Source organism: Amyelois transitella, chromosome 14 (genome assembly GCF_032362555.1).
Source record: "Amyelois transitella isolate CPQ chromosome 14, ilAmyTran1.1, whole genome shotgun sequence".
In the NCBI taxonomy this organism is placed as follows: domain Eukaryota; kingdom Metazoa; phylum Arthropoda; class Insecta; order Lepidoptera; family Pyralidae; genus Amyelois; species Amyelois transitella.
This window is the reverse complement of record NC_083517.1, coordinates 5,395,106-5,412,403: the sequence shown is the minus strand read 5'-3', so window position 1 is coordinate 5,412,403 and position 17,298 is coordinate 5,395,106. Positions and strand designations below refer to the sequence as shown.

The following is a 17,298-nucleotide window of genomic DNA, read 5'->3' as shown; positions in this document are numbered from 1 at the left end:
CCAAAGTGAGACTACGTGGGTATGGAGCGTCGGGCGCCTTTATAAGCGGCTCGCCCACGCAAGCCGCCCACACGATCTGAATGAACAGCCCCCTGGCCGAACCCCTGGCGGCCTCACCCCCGTTCCCGGCTTGTCCCACCACTCCCCTCAACCCCTGCCATTCTTCTATCGATCCGACCCGCAGGTTATGTTCATCTTACAAAACTGTTACGATGCCTTTCAACATGGGTGGGAAATGGGTGGAAGCCCATCAGTAGTATTCATAGTTGATACGGAAACTATGAAACTATGAATTGACCTTCGAACGATACATCTGTAGTTATATTTATTGGTAAGCTCTGTTTAATATATAAAAATGTTTAATTTTTACTACTTTCTTTTAGCGGTAAATAATACGAAAGATCTAGCCCTGAAGCAATCGTGGTCGTTGCTTCTGATTATAATGTTAACATTTCTAAGAATCAATAATAATGCTGGCTATTTTAAAGATTTCACGCGAAACTACAAAATGGATTTCGGTGAAAATAAAAATATATTTATATAACACTTGTACCATATAAATATTTAAAACAAAGGCCCTATTGGGTCAATGCTAAGCAAGAATAAAACTAGTCCTCCTCTCCTCCTCCTGGCTTTAGTCAGGAGGCCGTGGTAAGCTCTTGACCATGTATCTTGGATTGGATGAGTCAGTTTTTACACAAAGCGATTCTCGTCTGACCTCCGCAACTTAACCCGTATTGGACCATGGTAACACATCACAACATAACGTTGCCTGAATGTGCAGGTTTCCTCACGATGTTTTCGCTCACCGTAAGAGCAAAACTAAATCGTTAAAGAATAAAAGTAGTATCCCTAGGTATAGATTTGGTTTTATTCATCGAATCAGTTCCCAGGTGAAGTAAAAATTAAAGATAGATAAAATATTGATGATAAGGAAAATTTATTTGTTAACTAGGTGGTGTTGCCCGCAACTCCGTTTCTGTTATTGGAAATACGAAGGTTAAGCTTATAAAATTTACTCAAGTTTCGATTCATATTACAGAGTAGCTAGTTCATTTGGCATCTACCTACATCACATGAACCAGATCTTTCATTTTTTTCGCCAAAAGAAAATGCTCATCAGGTTGAACAACTTTTGTTAAGACGTCTTTTTAAAAATTCTGTATCAGGTTTTCCAGATCTTCGATTTTTATACGTCAACAGAAAATGCTCATCAGGTTGAACAACTTTTGTTAAGAAGTCATAACAATATTTCCTATAGTTTAGCGAGTTATTATGGTTCAATATCAGCTATTCCAGATTCCAAAAATAAATTATAACCTGTTGGATAGACATAAAAGCTATACAAAAAAAGTTTAATTCAAATCCGCTCAGCAGTTCCGGTGATTAGCTTGTACAAACAAACATACATACAGACAGACGTTTTTTTTCAAATTCATGCTCGGTTATAATTTCTTCACCGGCCGGCGAACGCACTACGGGGGCAGGTAATAGCCTGTATTATTCCACTTGCTCTAAAACATACAGGAAAAATCTATTTTAAATATATAAAATCGTAGTATGTATCAGCTGCTTTTCTTCCCATGCAGATTGTAAAAGTCAATCAAGGGAAAGGCTAATAAACTTGTGATTCATTATTTACGGATTGGCTAGCAACCTGTCATTGTTGAATCTCAGTTCCATCAGCTGAATGCGGTCTTTCAGTCTTTTCAACATAGTTCTGTCTGCCCCAATAGGGATGGAGACGTGATTATTTATGTGAACAAGCTCAAAACATTATACTTTTAGAATATATAACTAAAGAATTACAAGCATAAGGGTCGGTCATGTGATTTCTTCGGAAGTCGACTCCACGTCAGTCCACGTGCCTGCACTTGCAACTCTTCAGTGCGAGTATATTAAAGGTAAAATGAAAGCAATTTTTCCAGACTTCAATAAAGAAGAAAATTCAAAATTTGTTGAGATTTAATTTTTCAATGGGTTCCCAGGCGTCGAGGAAGTCTTTAAACTTTATGATGACTTTCGCAATATAAATATCTCGCAGATATATATATCTTCAATCACCTTTTCAAAGGTTATTTATACATATATTTACGTAAATCAAGGAAGAACTTGAACTTAGACAACGGATAAATTTTGTTTGTTTTATATCAAGGTAATTTTTGGTATCAAATGTAAGTCACTGAACAAATACGAATTCAAGGGGGTGTAATGTGATTCTTGGCATCGTTGTGTAACGTAGGTAGTTCAGGGGGTCCTCCTTCATGGGGTAGGTCAGGGGACGGGGATGTTCGGGTGCATTTCGTTGCAGCCAAATTGCACTGTCAGCTTTGTGCAGAACTTGCAACAAACAGGGGTTCGATGACCGACTGGCGCCTTCCCGACGACATAAAGGAAATTCGACATTTTGTAATATTGAATATTTGGAGAACTGTGTAAGTACATAACTCATGATGAGGCTTTTTTGTGCCTTTGCGTAAATAGGTACGGTTGACTCGGAACACTTTCGTTTTTCCAATATTTTATGATATTTGTGTTAAATTGTCTTTAAATTCTGTTTTCAAGACGTGTATGAAATCGCGAGAAAGCTGAAGTTATTTTGCTAGCGACTTCATAGAGAGAAAAATAAACTCTTTATTGCATCATAAGATTACTCTTGTGTTTACACACAAAACAGCACAAAAGAGCCAAGAGATGGTACAAATCGGACTTATCGTTAATGCACTCTTGTCCGGACAACCTTAGTGTGATAGAAAACAAAACAGGAGATTGGCGTTGAGAGAGATAGAAAAATGCTTAAATATAAAAAATGCTTAAAATATACAATACAAACAGAATATTTATTTATATATACCTAATACATATAAATACAAGATAAAATTTATGTATTTCCGTCACTGTATATATATATACAGGAGAATTAATATGCTTCCATAAAACGAAGACTATAATCAGTAACTGAAGAGTTTTATCTATAAATTGATTGATATGAATAGTATACTACAGTTAAATTCTTAGTAGGTAGTAGAAGAATAAGATATTCACTTGACCTAGTTAAAGAAAGATGCACTATTGATGCTTATCTTTCAGTTCTGTTTATAAATAAAACTAGGCTACCTGGATGGCCCTGGATACCAAGCAACGAGATTAGAGAATCTGTGTCAGGCCGACGAACTAGGTCGGAGTTCGCTTCTATAATATGGTAAAGGGTGCAGTTCACAATATTTAATAACTGTAAATAATTAATACCGTTTATTAATACTCAATGGGACTAGTGGGATAGACCGCATTACACGGACTTGGTAAAGAGTACCCGAAGTCGACGAGCTTGCTTTAAGATAGTTATGAATGTGGATAAAGTGTAGAAGATTGCAGAGATCGTGGTAAGTGAAAAGATTTACTCTCTGCCTACTCCTCCTGAATAATAGGCGTGATTTTATGTATGTAGTATATAAATGTTTTCTCCTCTTATCGATAGTTCTAGTCGCCTAAGGAGTTTTAGTATCATATTCGGTTCGCAGAAATGTTTTATTTGATCATTCCCGTCGGACATGGCAACGCTGTTTCTAACCAATAAAGTCTACTCCAGCTAGTTTAGAAAAATAAACGCCTACATTAATTGTTCAGGATAATAGACAACATTTTGTTAATATGCTTTTATTTCAAGCTCGAGGGCATCTAGTAAAATAAAACTAAAAGCAATTTGTAAAAAACAAACAAGTTACTGAATTTTGTTATTTTTTAAATTTCTCAATGTTACTAAATGTGTAATTGAGAATTAAGTAAATATTGATGATTCTCTTGTAAATTCTTTTTATTTGGTCCCATAGTCGTCAATCAAGACATCAACTGATGAGAACATGATATAATCTTTCTTGTCAAATTTTATATGCCTGAAGAACCACTTTTGAGAGGAGAATAAAGAAGATATTTTTGCTTACAAATACAGAAATAAATAATAGTTAGTAATATAATTTGTTAAGGTTTCGTAGTGAAATATCAAAATCCTTTGTAGTTTTCTTATGAATGTACATATTGTTACAGTCATTTTATAAGAACAATATGAGGCGTCTAGTTTCAAAGTCTGCTAAAAGACTTTTTCATAAAAATTGAGGTACTTAATAGATAAAAATGACGCCTGTACGTATTCTTTTTATGATGTCATTATCAGTTCTCATCAATACCTGTCAAAACCTTTAGAAATTTGCACTCAAAACTTTACCTTCATTGCAAATCCCGCTAAAATATGTGTAGCCTGTTACCTCAGAATCCGCTAAAAAGAAATTAGCCAATGACAGCGCGGTATTGTGATCACGTGTCATTCAAAACAGTATGGCAGTTTTTTCATCATAGGTGAAAGTTTGCTAAAAAAACATGGAGAATTTAGTTCAATTTGTGCAAAAATGTGATCCTAAGGAAGCGCGGAAGAAACTACGCGACATTTCTTCATGGAAACGCACTAAGGAAACTCGAAAACGGTAGGTACAAAGTTACTGTAAAACTACTTTCAAAGTGCTTTGATTGTGTTATGCCAAATGAGTAATTAGTATACATATTGTAGGTACATTAATTTTTCAGTCAACACGTACTTAAAAAGTACCTTCATTATATTTAGTTTTAATATTCACATTTAATTTTAATATCAACCTGATATTTAATGTTTAAGGATTGTAACATTAACTACCGACTTCGTACTTACTATTGAATACTGTTTAGTAAAAAATTAAATTTAAGAAAAGGAATTAGCTTTTATTATATAAATCTACACTAATATTATAAAGAGGAAAGATTTGGTGTTTTGTTTGTTTGTTTGCATTAAAAATAGTCTATTTTATGTATTACGAGTACAATTGTAGGTGTGGTATCCATCGTACCTACTCAGTTAATCTAAAATTATTTCCGTGTGCTATATTTTTCTTTCGGTGTACAGAGTTATATCTATCTATATATTTATGTATGTATGTTTTGGGGAACTCGAATTTTTTTAAACTATGTAATGAACTATGCTGTAAAGTATGTAGCACAAAATTGACCAAAGGTAAGTACTTTTAGATTCGTCTTGTATTTTTTTCTTTATTAACGTAAACATATTCTTTTATTTCAGTTATGAAGCCAAAAGTCTTCCAAAGTTTCCTATTTGCGCACATAATAGAAAGGCTTTCAAATGCACCATTGTGACTCGCCAAGACATCATAAGATTTCATCGAAACTTTTATAAATGTACTTCTAAAATTTCACAAGATTCTTTTTTATTAAAATATTGCTTTGTTACCCGAGCTAAAAAAGCAAAAATACCAGGAGGCAGATTGCCATCAAATATCATATTGTTAACAATCGTGGATCTATGATACCTGTTTGCCAGAATACGTTTCTTAATGCTCTCAAATTAAAAAAAGATCAGGTGAAGGGTGTTGTGAGTAGGTATTACAAGAGTGGAGGCAATCATCCCACTGAAAATAGAGGCGGCAATCGCAGGAGCTACGTCTTTGAAGCTAAAAAACTGTCTGTTCAGTGGTTTATCGAGAAATTTAAAGGAGAAGAGAGTCATTATTGTAGATCAAAACCCAAGAGATTGTACCTTTCACCTGATCTAAACATATGCAAAATGTGGCGAATGTACAATAAGGAACGCGACGATGACCTGAAAGTCAAGCAAGGATTCTTCCGTAACATATTTAACACCAACTACAATATTGGTTTTGGTACCCCGAGAACGGATGTCTGCTCTACTTGTATTTTTTTATTAGAAACAGTTAAAACTGAAACTGATTTGAGTAAAAACAGGAGGCCATGATTCAGAAACGAATTCACAGATTAAAATATAAAGCTTTTTATGCGATTTTACAAGAAGAGAAGGAGACTATTAAAACAATAACATTTGATTGTCAAAAAAATCAAGCCTTGCCGAAACTACCCGATCAGTCGTCTTATAATAATAGACAATTCAGTTTTTACCACTTTGCAATAGTTGAGGGAAGTTCAAAAGCTAAGCTTGATAAAGTAAATGTTTATTCCTATTACTGAAATGAAGTGGTCCATAATAAAGGAGAAAATGAAATAAAATCAGTGCTGTTTACCATTTTCTACAAACACTACATTCGAGGAACAAGTACAATTTTGCGTGTGGTTTGTGATGGATGTTTTGGACAAAATAAAAATACAGGCATGTTAGCCATGTTGGGCAAATGGCTAAATAATGAAGCTCCAAGACACATTAAAAAGTGGAAATGATATACCCAGTAGTTGGCCATTCGTTCATTTCGTCAGACTGTGTGTTTGCGAAAATAGAAAAGGAACTGAAGAAAATAGAAGTAATCACGAGTCGTGATTACTTCTATTTTAGAGTGATGATACGTGAGAATGTGATAAAAGAACATACAACGGCAATTCATCTGTCATGCATACGCGTATATGATTGGAAAAAAGGTTACGAAACCATCATCAAACCAACGTCATCCTGGCATTTTCCATTCATGAAATCTAAACGTTTCTTTATTACACGCACTAAAACCGAAAACATTTTGGTACAAGGAGAAGTGGCATATAGATCTGAAATTATCACCAAGTAAGTAGTGACAAAGAAATATAAAAAAATTTCGATGTTACGCCCTGAGATAATTGAACCGAATACCATAGTTCCAAAAGTCGCCAAAGTTGAAGATGTCACTAAACTCCTTGAAAAGCACTTTGGTGCTGATTCAAGGAGTCTACCTAATTTAGAATATTATAAAAATGTTGAGGAAAAATTACAGAGAGTAGATTTGAACCGATTTGGTGACACTCCTGAAGAAAACGAGGAACACGTGTGTGAACATGGCTTTGAAGAAGTTCTTAATGTTGTATGATTATTTTTTCTATATGGCGAATGGAGATGTCTGCTAGCGCTTTTATCAGATTTAATTCTGTTCCCAGTTGTTGTTGATGTTAGATCAATTTCCCAAATTTCTGGACCGTCTTTACCAATATTACCCATCTCTAGTATTTACTGGAGCACTAGCACTAATTTTGACTCTGTCTAAGAGGCGGAAAGTTACTATAAAAAGTGTCCGCTTTTGACAATTCTAATTTCCTTGCTAATAAAAAGAAAGAAAAGTAGTCTTCCGTGATACAATAAATTTACCAAACATGGAGATCTTGAAAATTAATCTGATAATAAACAATGGAATAAAATCGAATAATGCGTGGTATGTACTACTTGACATTTTATTTGGAAGACCAACAACCGTTTACAAAAAATTGCGCAACATATGTAAAACAAATGGTCAATTATAGGTCCTCACAGATACAAAACACTAATACAATAAAAAAAGTAACATCAATCTCTAAACAACAATAACAATTTATAAGTTAACGTCTAGTTGCTAAATTTAAAAGAACTTAATTCTATCAACAGTTAAATATATATATACCTATATATATATATTATTGTGATATCATCTCCGGTCAGCCATCAACCACATCGCTAGGAAAGAAGAATAATATTCCGCCTCAATTTAGAAATGTTAAAATCAAAGATATCAATATCAGCGTCTACTGAATTTCGATTGTACAGATGAGCGGTTCTCCATAAATATAAAACAATGGATTACTACGCATAGTTCTAGGTGGGACTTTAAAGCCCTTTTTTTGCAAGAATATCCGGACAATTAACAATACTATCGATTATTTTGAAAAAAAATATTAAATCTGCCACATTCCTTCTAGTGACTAGAGGAACAAGATGTTGCTTCGCACACAACTCGTCATATTGATCAGAACTATAAGACATATGTAACTGAAAACATAAATAACGTAAAAATCTTTTTTGAATTGCCTCAATTCTGGAATTATAAATATCATAAATTGGGTTCCAAATCTGACAAGCGTACTCCAGATGGCTCCTTACATACATAAGTACAGTATAAAATGTTTAAGGTTTTGGCTTTTTAAAACTTTTGGAATTGCGCATTACAAATCCTAAGGATTTGGAGGCTTTATTAATTATATTGGCAATGTGAGTATCAATATAATCACATTTCCATTCACATTAATGCTTTTACCTGCTTTTTGCAATGATAGTAATAAAACTGCTAATATTTTATTAATTATTTTGTTTTATTTTTAAAACCAAAATTTATTCACTTACTGTCTTGTCCGTATTGCATAACGCTTTTTATTGCTAGTCCCTGTTTGCAACAAATCCCTCTAAAATTCTTGACGTTTGTTTCAAACTCCCTTTAAATCGATTGTTCGTAGCATAATAGGCCATAATGAAAATATTTTACGTTATATTTAAAATTATAACATGCATGTCCAAATAATTAGCTTAGTTCCGGTATTAACAGAGTAGAATCCACAAAACCTACTAGTATTTTTTGTCTTAGTGGTAAATTTAATACAAAAAAAAAAAAAAGTTTTATATATATTCCTTATATTTTTGAAACAGCATTTTAGCGGACTATACGCATATGACTCATCTAGTATCAACTAGATGAGTCATATGCGTATGCGTACGAAGTTACATTCTAAGAATCGCTTCAACATTGTACAGTACCCATGAGTTTGTAAAATAAAATTCGCAAGTGTTCGTAGTTCGTTACATATTTGTAGGTAATGTGGACAATTTTACCACAGCTTTTGATATAACGAAAGTTCAGTAGTTAGGTTTAACAAAAACGATCAGTAATTCTTCACGAATAACGATATGGGGTATTAAGTATTCGTAAATACTCACACTTGCTGATTTTATTACTAATAATTTTGAAATGCATTCAGAATTTTGGACCTCTCTGTACTCATTATAAAGAAAGTGAATATTGACAGTACAGTCGTCGTCAAACTTTATAATACAGTACTGTTCATAATTTAAAGTAAGTAGTTAGTACTGAAAGCCTCAAATTCAATGAATACTCTGCTTGAAGTTGCGAATGTGTACTGTGCAGTCTCTTTGTTTAAAGTTGTATAGCGCACTGGCCGCTAAGAACAAAAGTAAATTTTTGTAAAATGAAAAATGACGAGCTTCTTTTGTTAATTTTCACAACAAGGTTTAAGACGAATTATAGTTAGGATTGTTTTTATGTTTTAAGATTTTTTAATATAGTTTTCTTTATTTTTACCAACATACAGTTTTTATTTTACATCCCGGCTAATTATCTAAACATTTGGTCCTTACGAGCCGAATCGAAGTAAGCAGTAGTAGAATATTTAAGCAAAGTTTTTCGTGTAAGTGCCGGGGTAAAGGAAGCAGTAGGTCTTCGACGGTGATACCAGGCGCTGCAATAGCGGTGCTTTGGAGGTATAGCATCAGCATCATTGAGCGAAGTCTACTCCCGCAGCAGTGCGGCGGAAGAGATCGTGTGTTGGTAAAAGGACAGAGCCGAGCCGTGCGTGAGTAATACAATTTAAGTGATTTTATATAACAATGGAGCTTATAAACGTGCAAAATAATATTATGATACAATTAAAAAAGTCCAAAGTTAACTTTAAAAAGAGTCCTAAGGATAGATTGTCAAAATCATACATTGAAACGAGGCTGCAAGTTATAGAAGCAAAATGGACTGAATTTACAGCAAACCACTATAAACTTTTACAAATAAAGGAAATATCAGACTGTAGTTATTTCAAGGACTCATTGTATGACGAAATGGAAGAATTTTATATCGAGTTCAAATCAGAATTAAAAGATTTAGTAGCAAAATTGTGCAATCCAAATCAAGACTTAGTTACATCCGAGTCGTCGTCGTTCAACACTGCATTTAGTAACAGAGGTAACGTGAAGCTGCCGAAAATATCCATACCAGTTTTCTCAGGAAGATATACAGAGTGGATGACGTTTCGGGATCTCTTTATTTCATTAGTTCATAACAATAGTTCCATTGACGACGTGCAGAAACTACATTATTTAAAGGGAAATATCACCGGGGAAGCCGAGCAACTGCTACGTCATATTCCAATTACTCGCAATGTTGGTCGATGTTAGAGAGCAGGTATGACAATAAACAATATTTGGTGAACTGCATATTAAATGGGTTTTTTAGTAAAAAGAAGATAGAAACAGAGTCTGCCACCGCCATTAAAGATTTATTAGATAGCACATTAGATATGTTAAACGGAATAAAGAACTTGGGTATTGATGTACAGTCTTGGGATATTTTAGTTATATATTTTGTTAGTTTAAGGTTAGATCAAGAGTCTCGTAAGCAATGGGAGTCTTTTGTAAGCGAAATATCTTCTCAGTCGAACCAATTGCCTAATTTTATACAGTTTAAGGAGTTCTTAGAAAAAAGATATCATTCATTAGAATTTTTAGACCCCAAAGTAAACGATTTTAACATAACTAAAGATAAAAATAGTAACATGATTAATAATTCCTCAAAAATTGTAACTATGTTCGGAAAAGAAATAGTTTGTATATATTGTAAAGGTAGTCATAGGCTTTGTAACTGTAAAGATTTTTCTAATTTAGAGTACAGCGCAAGGCGTCAGTTCGCTGAAGTTAATCGAATATGTTATAACTGTCTTGGGCCAAATCATTCAGCGAAATATTGCCGCAGTACAACTTACTGTGGCACGTGTAAAGGGAGACATCATTCTCTTTTACATCAATATTCTGTAAATAGATTAAAAGAACATAGAACTGAAAGTGAGAATGATGATCAGTGCCAAGTTAACCTTGACTCACCTACATTGTTAGAAGAGAATGTTAAACACATTAGCAGTCACCTCTCTCGAGGAAATACAAATCATGTTTTGCTTCCCACAGCTTTAGTCACAACCGAAACTAATAAAAATCTAAGACGCACTCTTCGAGCTCTAGTGGATCAATGTTCGGAAACTTCATTCGTTACAGAAGGCATGGTACAACAGCTGGGGTTGAGGAAGTTTTATACAAACTGTAGGGTTTCGGGTTTAGGTTGTGGCAAAAGTATTAATTCAAGAGCTATGGTTATTTTACCAATACGTTCTCTTATTAGACCTGATTATATAAGAAATGTTAAAGCCTATGTAATTGATAGTATAACCACTATTGTTCCATCCAAGGCAATTGGGATTTCTTGGGCAGCACTTAATACCCTAAAGTTAGCTGATCCTAAATATCATACACCTAACCCAATCGATGTTCTGTTAGGTGCTGAGGTTTACAGCAACATTATTAGAGAAGGTCTCCTCAAATCACCCTTTGGAACTGCGATCGCCCAAAACACAACATTAGGGTGGATAATAAGTGGCAAAGTAACATCTCATAGACAAAGTTGTTATAATAAATGTGTAAATATTAATTAATGTTTTGTATAACAGATTACAATAATTAGGATAAGATACATATATGTTTTGGAATTTAAAACAGTAAAGGAATTAGATTATTCAAAGAACTTGTTTCTTTGAATTTATTTAAATTTTGTTGAATTTATACTTCAGTAGGTATTTTTAATCTGGAACTGTTGATTGACTGTTAATTTCGGATAATGTTTTAAATAAGTGTTAAAACATGTGGTGTAAATATATATTTGATGTAACATGCTTATTAATTACCTAAGTTCCATGATATTTGGAACTTACACTAGTTAGTAGAGACTACTGATTCTCTAAAATATTCCGCTTATAGTATATACCGTTAGTATATTTATGATTCATTACTTAAATTCTCCAGTAAATAGTCTAGCTAGAGTTATTATCATTGACGAAGGAAATTATTAACCTACTCATTACTTTTGTTCTTTTTTAATCATTCCTTATTATACAGTCCACTTGTTAAGAAAATTAATGTTTCATTGAACAAAGTTACAATTATTATTTATATGATAATAAGACTTTTACTTAGTGTTTGATTTGTTTATATGAAAAATGATAATTTAATTGGATAAATGAACTGTGCAACTGAACTGAACCCTAAGGGAAATTAGACATTTTGTATTTTTTTGATATACTAAGTATAGGTAGTTAGCCATGGCAGGCAGATAGATTGAAAGACTGTCGTCTTTGGCAGGCAGAATGTTTAAAGTTGTATAGCGCACTGGCCGCTAAGAACAAAAGTAAATTTTTGTAAAATGAAAAATGACGAGCTTCTTTTGTTAATTTTCACAACAAGGTTTAAGACGAATTATAGTTAGGATTGTTTTTATGTTTTAAGATTTTTTAATATAGTTTTCTTTATTTTTACCAACATACAGTTTTTATTTTACATCCCGGCTAATTATCTAAACACTCTTATTATCTATCTCTTTTACAATCTTCTTTATTGTGTGACTCGCATTGAGGGTAGCTGAATCTATTTTAAGAAAGCTTAGCATTACTATTCAAGGAGCGACGGTGGTTAAAGTGGTTAAGCTATCTGACTTGTAAGGGGGAGGTACTGGGCTCGAATGCGTTTGAGGCTATTGTGTTACCTATAAATCAATGATTATTTTCTGAACTACGTTGTGAAAAATTTGAGAGCATAGCAGTAAGACAGACATCGCATTTGTTATGTTAGGTATGGTGGACCGTTATCGCATGGTGGACGCTAGCTTTCAGTGCGTTTAACCAACATTGAAATTTTTGAACATCAAACATCCAATCAACTTTACTGAGAAATATGAAGATTAAAATGAAGAATGTTTTTGTCATCCCACACAAGCTGTGCGATTTACTTATAGTACCTACTTTGTATGAAGAGCCGGAATTGAAGTTTTGTATGATTAAAAATGTCAGGCCTCTAAAGTCATGTTACTCGTAGAGCCGTTGGTTGTTCCAAAGTTGTTTGGTATTGTACAAAAATTAATGTTAAGAATAATTTAAAGACGGTATTATAAAAAGAGGAGTTTATTTCACATTACTTCTAAACACGATTAGGTTGTTTTGAAAAATTAAATTTTTATTATAAGTTAAAGGTTTAAGTATAGTTCTTAAATTATAATGGGCATATTCCACAGATTACCCTCAATTGATTATTCAGAACATTACGAACTGTTACGCGGACAGCGTTGAATGCCTTTTTAAAAAAAAGATTATTTAAAGAAACTTAACTTTATTCACTGAATAAAAGTACATGAACTTATTTTACTTATTGGATAGATTTATAACGTTATGGAGGCAACCGCTCTGCAAGAGGTTCTAATGTGGACTGGCTATGAGAGCAACGCTCAGGACTGAGGCGCTGCGAGGGGGTGATGAGCAAGCCTGAAGGGTTTGCTCTGTCAGCACTAACACTAACATTAGCGGGATGTAACACCTCCCCCTTTAAGAGGAGACTTTGGGGTAGTTTCAAAGTATCCGTTTAAATTCTAGTTCTAAGAGGGGCAACAGGGTTGATTGTCTCAGGTCCGGGGTCATGTCTGTCGGTAAGTTCTACGGTTTCGGGGGTCGTTTGAGATTCTACTTTCTTTAAATTGAGATTGAATTTAACAGGGCGGTTGCTGCCAAATTTACAAAAATGTTTGATAATAATAAAACTTAAAAATACTATGAACATAATTGCTAATATTATAGTAACAATAGAATAGTGTGTCCCATATTTATAATATGTGGGCTTTGTTGATTTTCCAAAGCTTCTAGGTCGCTTAGAAGGGACTTGACCATGTTATTGCCACGTTGGCCGAAATCATCTAAGTCTACATTACTTAAGTGTACAGGGGGTGTATCAAATGCTAGTCTATTTAATTTTATATAATTACAACATGAATCGTTAATTAGGTTGAAATCCGGGAAATTGTTTATAGGTGAAGTTATATTAAAAATATTATATTTAGGTGTTAGTGTAGTACTTTTACAATACCCAACACAGTTCTTAGGTAATGTGAGTATTCCCGTTCCTAGAATTGTGGTCTCATACAATTGAGCGTTAAGACAGTCTATTGTTATTCTAATGGGTTCCGTCTGAACAAATATCCATTGATTGTTTGTAAGGGGTTTCCAAATGTCTAGTGTTCCGATGATCACTTTAGTTTCACACTGTAATGGTTTTACACTATTTATTTTTGTTAACAATTCACTTTCACATATATAAATATAAATAAATATAAATATATACGGGACAAATTACACTGATTGAGTTAGCCTCGAAGTAAGTTCGAGACTTGTGTTACGAGATACTAACTCAACGATACTATATTTTATAATAAATACTTATATAGATAAACATCCAAGACCCAGGCCAATCGGAGAAAGTTCGTTTCTCATCATGCCCTGGCCGGGATTCGAACCCGGGACCCCTGGTGTCACAGACAAGCGCGCTACCGCTGCGCCACAGAGGCCGTCAAAGGCTTTACGTCGGTTGAATATATACTTCCAATATCACATATATAGGATCCGGGATTCACTAACTTGCAGGGTTTTAAATCATCGAGGATGCAGTAGTAAGCCTTGTCTTTGGTCATTGCTATGTATTTATTGGCCGGAGAAATTAGGCTAAAACTATTCGGTTCACGAGGGTCATATGGTACAGGTAATGCTATGTTATGGAATAACACATATTCTTTAGTGTTCACAAGTGGTACTTGTAAAACAAATACTATCTTATTACTAACATAATAACATACTAATTTTGATATACTTAAAATTAAGTGTATAGAATTAATATCTAGTGTTACAGGCAGCTCAAGGTCACTAGGCAAATGTCTATAGTTATTGGCAAGCTCTTGATGTAATTGAATGGGTGTTATGATAGCAGGATGTAGAATATCCTGGCTACTAAATAAAATGCTATTAGTTATATCTTCTAATTGGAAGGACAATGTTAGTATTGATGTTTCAAGTGAATCAAATATTCTGTTAATATCGGTAAGTATTTGTAGTTCGTTGGTAGCGTCGGATATATTTTTTATAAAAAGAGAGAGCTTGTCAATAGCTTCGTATAATTTTATTTCATTTTCTTTAATTGTAGCTATTGTTTTATTATATTGTTCCAGTACAGAAGTGGTGACCAAAATATTTTCTTTCATGAGTTTAGTTAGGCGTTTTTCATCATTCTGTAAAGTGGCTATTGCTTCTTCATATTGAATGCCGTCATTTTCATCTAATGTGCCAAAAATATATTTAAATACTGTACCTATACCTCCTATCCATGCACTACGCTTAGCTCTATTATCTATTAGATGCGAGATAGAATCATATTCTCTATTCATGTCCTTGAATCGCACTATCAGTGGTTGTAACCAACTGTTACATTCGGCAATAATTTGTTCAGCCTGTGTTGCTTTGCATAATAGTCTGGTGTTTTCTAAAGCTATTTTAATATTCTGTATATGAGGTTGGAAATGCGAGATATCCACTGGAATTATAATTTTCAGTTCATTGTTTTTAATCTTAAGAGTTCCCAGGTAGTCATAGTAGAGGCCCGAACTGAAGGTGATTGGTTGGATGAAATCTCCGTGAGATTGCCCTCGAGCTGAACTGTAAGTAACATTACTTATTAATATAAGACTACTAAGGTAAGTATTTTTTAAATTTTTTTTTTATTTATTATTGTTATTATTTTTTTTATTTATTATTTATATATCTATATTTACTACTAATATTTACTTTACTCATTTGCAGGTTTTACCTGGTCATAATGATGGGTGACGTGACGTCGGTTTATTAACAAGGTAAGTGTATTGTTACCGTTAATCTTAACTACTTTATAAGGTCCTTTCCAGAGGGGTGAGAGCGCTTTCCGCATTCTCAAATGATTCTTTAAATACACATAATCACCTATTTTATATTTAGATGGGCGAGTGTGCGAGTCATAGTAAGTTTTGGATGACTCTTTTGATCTCCTAATGAGGTCCAGAGCCTTTTCACGTGAATACCTTAATCTGTTCTGGAGCATGCGGACATAATCTGGGTATGTTGCCGCAGAAGAGTCTTCATAGATGGAACTCGGGAGTGTCGGTTTATTACCAAACATTAATTCATATGGAGTGAAGTTTGTTGTGGAATGAACTGTGGTATTGTATGTGAGCATAGCTGTATATACGTAACGAGGCCAATTAGTTTGTTCTTCATCAGTAAAAGACCTAAGGTATTCTTTAAGAGTCGAATGGCTTCTCTCAAGAGCACCTTGGGTTTGTGGATGGTAGGGAGAAGACCACAAATTCTTTATTTTAAGGAACTCACAGGTTTTCCTGAAGAGTTCAGAAGTGAAGTTTGTACCCTGATCCGTGAGGATGGTTTTAGGTATACCAAAGATAGATATGTAGTGAAGCAGGCATTCACTGGTTTCCTCAGCAGTAGTGCTGCGGATTGGGTATGCGGAGGAGAATTTTGTAAGATCATCTTGTATTGTTAGTATATATCTTAATTTGGCAGGTCCGGCTTCAGGTAGAGGCCCGACTATATCAAGGGATACGCGCTGACAAGGTTCAGTAGAAGTGCTTATGATTTGCATAGGGGCGCGATTAATCTGTCTCAGGGCTTTATTAGTTTGGCATTGTGGGCATTTCTTTACAAAATTTTCGATATCACTGCGCATATTTTTCCAATAAAAGATTTCTTGGATTCTTTTAACCATACGATTCATGCCCAGATGACCGGCTATTGGGATATCGTGGTTTTCCCTAAGAATTTTGGAAATTTCAGAAAGTGAAGGGTATATTATTTTATCTTTATATATATGTACATTAATATTTGTATTATTAAAAAGGTAAAGTATCATATTATATATTTTGATAAATTGATGGGTATCGAAAGGATTTTTGAAATCAGTTATGGTAATATCAGGTATAGAGTCAAAGTTAATTACGAATTCATTTCTGAGTGCTTTTAGGCTTTCATTTAGGTCTTTGTAACTGGCTTTGTCAAAGTGATATACTTTAAAAAAAGAGGAGGTATATTGTTTTATTACCTAGATTGAACGATATGAAGGAATTTAAGGTTCTTTCTTTTCCTAAAATTTCAGAATTGTCAGGTATATTTTCAAGATAGGTTTGAACATAGGGGTTTGATTCATCTAGATCGATAGAGGTAGGGAGAATAATGACTTTATGTTCCGTTTTAGTGATTTCTTGGTTATGTTCTATTATTTTAGTATTAAAAGGTTTATTTTTATTCATTATTTCTTTTAAGAAGGTGGAGTAATCATCATTAGGTAAATCCAGGTTAACAGTGGAGGGGGCAGCAGTTTCTCTTGTTGTGATTTTAGGAGATAAGGAGTTTTCGGGGCCTTGTGTAGGCGTACCGCTGGGTGTAAGGACTTCAGGATTATCAGGTAAGTTAATAGTTTCATTCTTTTGAATATTAGGCAGAGACTCAGTTTCGGGTAAAGGAAGAGTGTTATTATCGATTGGATCAGGATGATTGGAAGTAGGTAAGTTAAGTTAAGTTAATCTCGGGAAAGGAAGGATCGATGTCACCCAAGTCGAG

The 17,298-nt window shown here is 33.9% G+C and overlaps 2 pseudogenes; one reads left to right on the top strand and one right to left on the bottom strand.

The window, feature by feature from the left end:
* Positions 1-5,790: 5,790 nt before the first annotated feature.
* LOC132902498 (uncharacterized) lies at positions 5,791-6,845 on the top strand (annotated as a pseudogene).
* Positions 6,846-13,234: 6,389 nt separating this feature from the next.
* On the bottom strand, positions 13,235-16,408 carry LOC132902497 (uncharacterized; annotated as a pseudogene).
* Positions 16,409-17,298: the final 890 nt, after the last annotated feature.